The 8,999-nt window shown below is 41.6% G+C and overlaps 1 long non-coding RNA gene across 1 annotated transcript; it reads right to left on the bottom strand.

Moving 5' to 3' along the window:
- Positions 1–1,146: 1,146 nt before the first annotated feature.
- LOC129718089 (uncharacterized) lies at positions 1,147–1,951 on the bottom strand. Its single transcript, XR_008726804.1, has 3 exons — positions 1,684–1,951; positions 1,378–1,630; positions 1,147–1,317 (listed from the first exon to the last, which is right to left on the bottom strand). It is a non-coding gene; the product is annotated as an uncharacterized LOC129718089 (long non-coding RNA).
- Positions 1,952–8,999: the final 7,048 nt, after the last annotated feature.

Raw genomic sequence — 8,999 nt, 5'->3', positions numbered from 1 at the left:
ACGATAACTGGAACTCCATTCTAGGGTAAAAAAACTGACAAGAGCCATCAGCAATTCACAGTTTTTCTAAATATTTCTATTGTCGCTTCTCCAAAAAATTTAGCGAATTAGCGATTAGCGTTTCGAAGGCCAAAATTTTAGCGACGCTAACAGTTTCGCTAACCAGGTCAAAAATTAGCGAAATCGCTAAATCGCTAACTGAATTTTAGCGTTGCTAATTAGCGAATTAGCGGAATGGTGCCCACCACTGGAAACGGGTTTTCACTATTAAAGAAGACGGGCGCCACAAGGCACGGCTAGTGGCTAAAGGATGTTCGCAACGTCCTGGATTTGATTACGGTGAAACATTTTCCCCAGTTGCAAGAATGGAAAGTGTTAGGACAGTTTTATCCGTGGCTAATGAGACGAAACTGCACATCCATCAAATGGATGTAACGACAGCCTTTCTGAATGGGAAGTTAGAGGAGGTTATCTATATGCAACTTCCCAATGATGAAATAGGAAAAGGTCAAATTGTTCTTTTGCAGAAAAGTCTGTATGGTTTAAAACAGGCAAGCAGAAGTTGGAACAAGCGCTTGGACAAAGAAATTACAAACTTGGGATTTTCACAATTAAAAAGGGATTCTTGTGTTTATAGAAACAAACAACAAGAATTGATCCTAATTTTGTACGTAGATGACCTACTGATTGTAGGAGAAAATCTAAGCAAAATAATTTGGATAAAGTCAGAACTAGGAAAGTTATTCCAAATGAAAGACTTATCTGAAGTAAAATATTTTCTGGGAATGGAAATAAAAAGAGATTTTGGTAAACAGAGTTTACAAATCGCTCAAGCGGGCTACGCCGAACGAATATTGAAACGATTCAATATGTACGATTGTAGACCTGTGGGGACACCACTGGATACAAATGTCAAATGGACAAAGAACAACGGAGCAGAGACTCAACTTCCATACAGGGAACTGCTAGGATGTTTACAGTATTTGGCGATAACAACAAGGCCTGATATTTGTGCTGCGGTGAGCGTACTAAGTAAATATCAGAGTTGTCCGTCAGATGAACACTGGAAAGGACTCAAACGTATATTGCGTAATCTTCGTGGCACTATGGATACATCTATAGTTTATCAACACGTAACTGGCCAAAATGTGTTGATAGGATATGCCGATGCAGACTTTGCCAACGACGAAGATGACCGGAAATCAATATCAGGATATGCTTTCCTGGTTTATGGAAACCTAGTTGCATGGGCAACGAAAAGACAACAAACGGTTAGTTTGTCGTCATCAGAGGCAGAATTGATAGCTTTATCATGCGCTGCAAAAGAAGGTGTGTGGTTAACAAACTTCTTGAACGAATTGGATGTGGATAGCATACCATTTATTATTATGGAGGACAACATTCCTTGCATAAAGTATGCAGAAGAACCAAGGAGCCACCAAAGGATGAAAAACTTGGACATAAAGTATATGTTCATCCGAGAGCTGATTAAGAAGGGCAGTTTGAGACTGCAGTTCCTTCCATCAGTTGACCAACCTGCAGATGCATTCACAAAAGGGCTACCAAAGATCCAACATCTAAATTTGTTTAAACGACTGAACGTTCGAATTGAGGGGAAGTGTTGAAATACCTGAAAATAAACAGTGATTAATATTAATTTATATTCGCACACTAACGCCATACCTGTGAGGTTATCACAACAACACTGTTTTGGTAAACAATTCTCTTCCCAGTCGTTCCACCAATAGCAATAGAGCAGAATCAACTGTGACAGAACAACCATGTTGTCAGATAGATTCATTTGTTATGTTCTACTTAGTTGCGCGGGCAGTGCAACCAGTTTAGCAGATAGATAGATAATTGTTAAGTAGTTTATATATCGCTATTTGACTAAGTCCAATTATACTGACTATCGATAAGTAATAGAAATATATTTATCGTTTTCCAAACAGTAATCAAGGCTTCGTCAGATAATTAGAAAAAAGGAGGAGCTTAGTAGATGATGGAATGGTAAGGAAAAAATTTTTCTTGAAAGCTGCGCCGGCCGCTGTCGTAATATTAACACCAGCACAAACATGCATTTTTGCAAGGTTTCTTCCGCTAGCAGCAACATTTTGTAAAACAGAAAATTCAATTAACCGCTTCTATTATAAAACTTCGAGGCACCAAAAGGTGCCAGATGCCGATTATTCTCGTTTACTGGTTAGTCCGTCCAGAATTCCAGTCATTTTAGTATTTTGCAGTAACCACCAGCATCACGGGTGAAACCGGCACGAGATGATCGGTACTATTTTGTTCTTCCTCCTTTCAGCTGCTAACACCTAGCGTCCGTATGTAACCGGTACAATTTAGTAATGAAACTGAATGGGTGAATTTTTTTTTTACTCAAAGTATATTTATTCATATTTTTATATGGTTACATATGGTTTACATAATAATTGTTAAGCCTTTCAAGGCTCTGCATCTTTGTTCTGAGGTTTGCTGGTTACTTATTTCTATAGATTTACATTATTTGTGTAGAATTTTACATTTCGTCCTTTATAGGACTTGTTTTTAATTGAAAAATAAATTTTTATAACCTACTTAACTACGAAAACTAACTTAAAATCAACTTAAAACGAAGGTACCAGCTCACGAATGATCTGGTGAGGTGACCTGGCGCAGGACTCTCTGAACCTAGTCAACGATGTTGTTCTCCGTTCTTCCAGCACCTGAAGACCAGCCAGGCGATTAATCTCAGAGTTTCGTGTCCTCGGAGGGGTGTTAAGAATCATACGTAATATTTTATTCTGAACAATGTGAAGTTTGTGATGGTGGGTTTTAGCGCTGCCCTCTCAGACAGGTAAAGCGTACTCTATGACCGGTAAAATTATTTGCTTGTGAACGGCAAGCTTGTTAGTGAGGGAAAGAGTGGATTTCCTATTAATGAGAGGATAGAGGGATTTGATCAGTATGTTGCGCTTGGTAACAGTTTTCTCTACGTGTGAACAAATTAGAAGTTTTAAGTCCAGAGAGAGACCAAGATGGACAACCTCACTCGACCATTCGATGGGAGTGTTATTGAGATGGATTCTCACATTGGCAGGTGGAACAAGTCTAGTTGATTTTGAATGCGGGAATATAATAGCCTGGGTCTTAGCTGCATTTATGCAGATCTTCCAGCTGTTGAAATAGTCGGACAAAACATCCAGACCTTCTTGTAGTCTACGCGTCAAAGCTCTTATCACTCGACCTTTGTAGATAATGGCAGTGTCGTCTGCAAACATAGACACGATGCCACCACCCGGAAGGGGAGGAGCATCTGAGGTAAATATGTTGAACAGGATGGGACCAAGAAGGCTTCCCTGTGGGACCCCAGCATTTACGTTAAACGAATCAGAGGGAATGTTGTTGAGGAAGACTTGGAATGATCTATTCGACAGATAATTCTTGATGATCTTCACGAGGAATATCGGGAAGTTGAATCGCTGCAGCTTAAACACCAGGCCATCATGCCAGACATTATCGAACGCTTTTTCGATGTCCAACAATGCCATAGCAGATGTTTTACTAACGGACTTGTTCCGCCTTAGGATCTGAGTAACTCTAGTCAGTTGGTGAACGGTGGAGTAACCCTGTCTAAGCCCGAACTGTTCTGGGAGGAAGATGTTATTCTGGTTTACGAATTCTAGTAAGCGACTAAGAATCAATTTTTCGAACAACTTCGAGATGCACGATAATAGGCTGATGGGACGATAGTTTTTAGCGTTGGTAGGGTTCTTACCTGGTTTGTGGATGGGGATCATATTAGCTAGCTTCCAGCGAGACAGAAAATAGCTAAGCTCCAGACACTTATTAAAGATCGCTGCCAGGTGTTCGAAAAATTCTCGACTCAAGTTTTTCAACTCAAGGTTGAGGACCTCATCGACGCCGGCGGGCTTCATGTTCTTGGTGCGCTTGATAGCAGCTAACACCTCATCAGCAGATGTTTAAGATTCATCGGGAATGACTGAGGGAAGATCGGTGACTCTAGTCATTACTTCCTGGACGGCATGCTCGTGCGGGCTAACCATGGCATGACCCAAATTGTGAGAGTTGACAAAATGCTAACCAAGTGCATTGGCTTTTTCAGATGCTGTTAGAAGGAAATGACCGGGGATTGGTGTTGGGGGTGATGGAGGGGGAATAGGTCTCGGTTTGGTTTTCAAAATTTTGGTAAGTCTCCAAAACGGCTTTCCACGCACTGGGAGGGAGCGAAGATGTTGATAAAAATGTTTGTTTCTTAGATCCACCAACCTGGCTTTGATGATTTTGTTAAGACGATTGATATTGGTCTTCAGGTGAGGCAGGCCAGAGCGCTGGTACTGTCGTCTTATAGTATTACGGAATTGGATATATCGTTTGGTTGTGTTGTCTAGGTTCAGAGATATACTCACCAGACTGGAAGCCGGCACATGTAGATGCCGAGCCTGGGATAACGCCTCATCGATGGACTGATACACTGGTCGATGTTTTCTGAGGACTCAAGCTGGACGCTGTAGTCTATTGCGTTGTCCACACATCGCTGGAACCGCGCCCAATCGACTCGTTGGTAGTTACGCCGAGAGACATGGATTCGGTTAGCAGAGGATCCAACTTCGACTACCACTGGGAAGTGGTCTGAGCTGAGTTCTTGGTGTACAACAGAGTCGGTGATGTTGCCCATATTGGAGATGAACAGGTCGATGGTTGCGTGTACTCCGGATCTGCTCAACCGGGTGGGAGCGGCCGGACCAAGGATGTTGTAGTGGCCTACTTGTAGATCGTTAAAGAGGATCAGGCCGTTTTGGTTGCGTCGACTGTTGCCCCAGGCTTGGTGTTTTGCGTTGAGGTCACCCGCAATGATGAACTGTCCCTGCCTCCGATTCAGTTTGATGATGTCGCTTCTTAGGTTCGTTGCCGACCCGTCCCTTACGTTGACTTGCTTGGGACAGTGGGCTGCGATGATGGTAATGGGACCGACTCCAGTGGTCACTTCCAATCCAACGGCCTCGATGACCTTAAGTTGAAAACTCGGTAGCAGATGACAGCTTATTTCACGCCGAAGAGCAATAGCCACACCTCCTCCAGAATATGCTCGACCCAGCCGTACAAATCGGAAATCGGGAAGGAAGATGTTCACCTCAGGTTTGAGATGCGTCTCCGTGATGATTGCAATGTCTATTTTGTGTGCGTTGAGGAAGTCAACTAGCTTGTAATTCTTGTTCCTGATGGAGCAAGCGTTCCAGTTAGCAATCTTGATGATTTCACGGTACATATTTGGAAGCGACCATCACCGCAGACTGCAGTTGTTCAGCTCTACTTTTGCAATTGCGAAAAGTGTTGATGCATTCCACGACCAGTGAAACGTATTGCTCCATGGTGAGCATGGGTTCGTTTCCAGTTGTGCCAGCTGCAGCTTGGGAGAAAGTCATCGCGGACGAGTTCTCTTGGAGACCTGGTGGGAGTGAACGGCTACCGGATTTCGTTGCTTCAGCATACGTATAGGCAGCTGTGACTGGTTTGGTGGTTGGATTCAGCGGTAGCGGGGCGAGCAAAGGTATGGGGTGCCGGGAGCCGGGAGGTAGGGAACTCCTTTGTGTTTTTTGGCGGCACCTTTCGTCGACCTGGTTGATTGTTGGTGGAGGCCCGCTTACGAATCTCGATGAACTCTGCGCGTTTCGGGCACGTTTGACTGGTTGCTTTGTGGGCAGCCCCACAGTTGGCGCACACCGGATCGGCGGTCTCCATCAGCTGGCAGGCATCGGGGGCGAGCGTTTGGCCACACTTGATGCAACGGTACGCCATATGGCAATTTTTAGTCCCGTGTCCAAACAGCAGGCAGTTAGAGCATTGGGTGACGTCACGATGCACTGGTTTGTAGCGCTTCCAGGCTACGATGATGTGAAAAAGTGCTCGGATGGACTGCAGGTCCGCCAGACACGTTGAATTTTTCTCCAGGTTTACAAGATATAATTGATCACGGTACTTCCGGGGTTTGTTGTGCCGCGTCATCTTGTGGATCTGGATTGGTTTGAGTCGTTTTGCCTTTAGTTTTTCCAACAGGGTGTCAACTTCCATGTCAGGAAGACCGCGGAGAACAACCTTGAGGGGTTTTTCTGCTTCGATGTCATGGGAGAAATATTCCACCTTGTGTTTCTGCAGTATCACTTGTACCGCCTTGTAATGGTTCAACGACGGAACCATCAGTTTCCCTCAGTGCACATGCGGGTGGTGCATTTCAGTTCTTTGTCGATATAAAACACGATAGCTTCACGTAGTCCTTCCGGGAAGCCTTTCACATAGAAAGGCGGGATTTTTTACTTCTTCACTACTTCGGGATCCGTGGCGTTTTCCAGGACAGCGAATCTGTTGTTGGCCAAAAGCTTTTTAGCCGCAGGATCAGGCGAATTATCAGGCCGAGGCCGTTTACCCGTACTGGAACTGGGTTTTGATTTACCCATATTAGCCCTTTCCCGCTCATGGTGACTCTAGAGCACCAAGAATTATAATCACCATATCTTGACATAAAGTAGTTTGTTGTGCTTACGATTGTTCTATAAACTTTTACATGCTGCCTCAGAGCATCACTGGGCATTTTCTTCAAAATACTACAGTTGACAGTAATTTTAGTTAGTCTACAAAGTGTTCAGCTTGAATTTTCTCGTGAAGCTATAAATTTTAAACATAAACCTTGTGAGCGTTAGAGGGTTAGGGTTCACCGTAGCGTCGGTTTCCAACGCGAACACACAAACTTACGAACAAACGTACAAAACGAACGGAGCGAAAATAAACTACTGTACTGCTCAACAAGCTAGCAGAGAATGATCATGTCTCGATGGGGTGGAATGTTTTAAAGGTACGTTTTATACCAAGGCTTCGTCAGTTAGTTAAAAAGAAGGAGGGGCTACATAGAGAATGGATTGACAAGGAACGCAAATATACATCGGAAACAGAAAGTGACAACAACAATAACAACAAAGTTAGATCGATTGTATCCGTTAGTGTCGACTGTGCTTGGGGAGAGAGGTAGTGATTGGCTGCGCGGTATGATTTAGACAATCGATATTAATTACCAATTTTTCAATAGTGTATCTTGCACAATAGTTTGTTTTTGTTACATTAATTTAACCGTAGAAGAATTTCTGATCGATTGATGCCAAAACCTCGAAAACCTGATTATAGATGACTGCAAAATAAGCGCTCAAAACCTGACCACTTTTCCCAGGTTTTCTCTGGTTGAATTACTAGATTTTCAAATTCAGGTGCCCAACTTAGATATCCGGACTACTTCGTGATAAGGGCGGATCCTTGCTTGTTTTCCTATCTAGTTTCGCCCTAATCACGAAGTAGTCCGGATATAGACGTTAGTCAACGTCAAAATGTGGCAATAGCATTAAGTGTCCCGGCGAACAAAGGTAAATTTCTTGAAAAAAGCCTTTTTTTAAATAAAATTCATTAAAAATGCAAAATAAATTATTATCGAGTCAATAATGATAATTTTTCCGAAATTCCCTCATTGAAGCTTAAAGTGCTCATTTTTGAGTCGAAAATGAGTAACTTTTACGCATCGCGCATCAGGTATAATATGGGTAGTATTTACTCAATTTTAATAACATTCGGTGGTACTCAAAAATGAGTAAAACAACTTCTACTCAATTTTGAGTACATACGGTTTTAGCAAAGCTGATTAGGTTTTGACTCAGTTTTGGGTTTTCCAGAGTGAGCGTGCACGCTCACTCTGGGCAACTCAGCGGCTGAGTTGAATTTTAATCATTTTTTTCAGTTGTTCGAAGACGTCAAAAAATGAATAGAATTAAATTAATCATGACGGCAAATTTACTCAAAATTGGGTAACTGGTGCTTGCGTGTTGTTTTTGTTATTATTTTGCAATTAAAAGCAAACAACAAACCAAGCAAACCGTCTGAAAAAAAGGAGGAAATAGAAATGTTTGAAATTAGTTGTTATCGGCAGGTAATTCATAATTTGAAATAATTGACTGTAACTAATGCAAATTTTTCTTTTTCACCAGGATTCGTTGGTTGGATATACGGCGAATAAATTCAAAGATCTCCCGTGTCCCGGCGAACAAAGGTAAATTTCTTGAAAAAAGCCTTTTTTAAAATAAAATTCATTAAAAATGCAAAATAAATTAATATCGAATCAATAATGATAATTTTTCCGAAATTCCCTCATTGAAGCTTAAAGTACTCATTTTTGAGTCGAAAATGAGTAACTTTTACGCATCGCGCATCAGGTATAATATGGGTAGTATTTACTCAATTTTAATAACATTCGGTGGTACTCAAAAATGAGTAAAACAACTTCTACTCAATTTTGAGTACATACGGTTTTAGCGAAACTGATTAGGTTTTGACTCAGTTTTGGGTTTTCCAGAGTGAGCGTGTTAAGCGTCGAGCTGACCAAACTGCTACACCTTCTTCATATACTATCTTGAACAGCTTAACGATCACGCTCATTATTTGTTACTCTAAAGTGAGTTAGATATGACCCATTTTTGAAAAAAGTGGAGGTACCCTAATTTGAGTACTTTTACGGTTACTCACTTCTGAGTAAGGGCGTCATACGTCAATAACTGATTAGAATCTACTCTGTTTATGCAAACCAGGAATTAACGAAAATGAGTACAAGTTACCCAGTTTGCCTAAATTTGGAAATTTGATGATTTCTGGTTTTTGTAAATCTGACTCAATAAATAAAATAAATTCAGAACAATCAAAATCATAGATTTATTTTTCATCGAAACATTATAAAAGTTTTAAATCATTCACGTGTCTTTATATAATGCGGCAACCAACCGGTTCACAGTTGCCCGTGAACTGTGACTCATGTTTTTGTACAGTACGTACACCAGAAAATCCGTCATCATCCGTCACCAAACACTGCGAAGGATTTAAATTGTATCGATTGCATGTATTGGGCACTGTACATCGATACAAATGTTTCCGTTCATTATCACGAATAAAAGTCCGACTTAAAA

The sequence above is a fragment of the Wyeomyia smithii genome, chromosome 1, assembly GCF_029784165.1.
Source record: "Wyeomyia smithii strain HCP4-BCI-WySm-NY-G18 chromosome 1, ASM2978416v1, whole genome shotgun sequence".
Classification (NCBI taxonomy): Eukaryota; Metazoa; Arthropoda; class Insecta; order Diptera; family Culicidae; genus Wyeomyia; species Wyeomyia smithii.
This window is presented reverse-complemented; position numbering and strand designations above follow the sequence as displayed.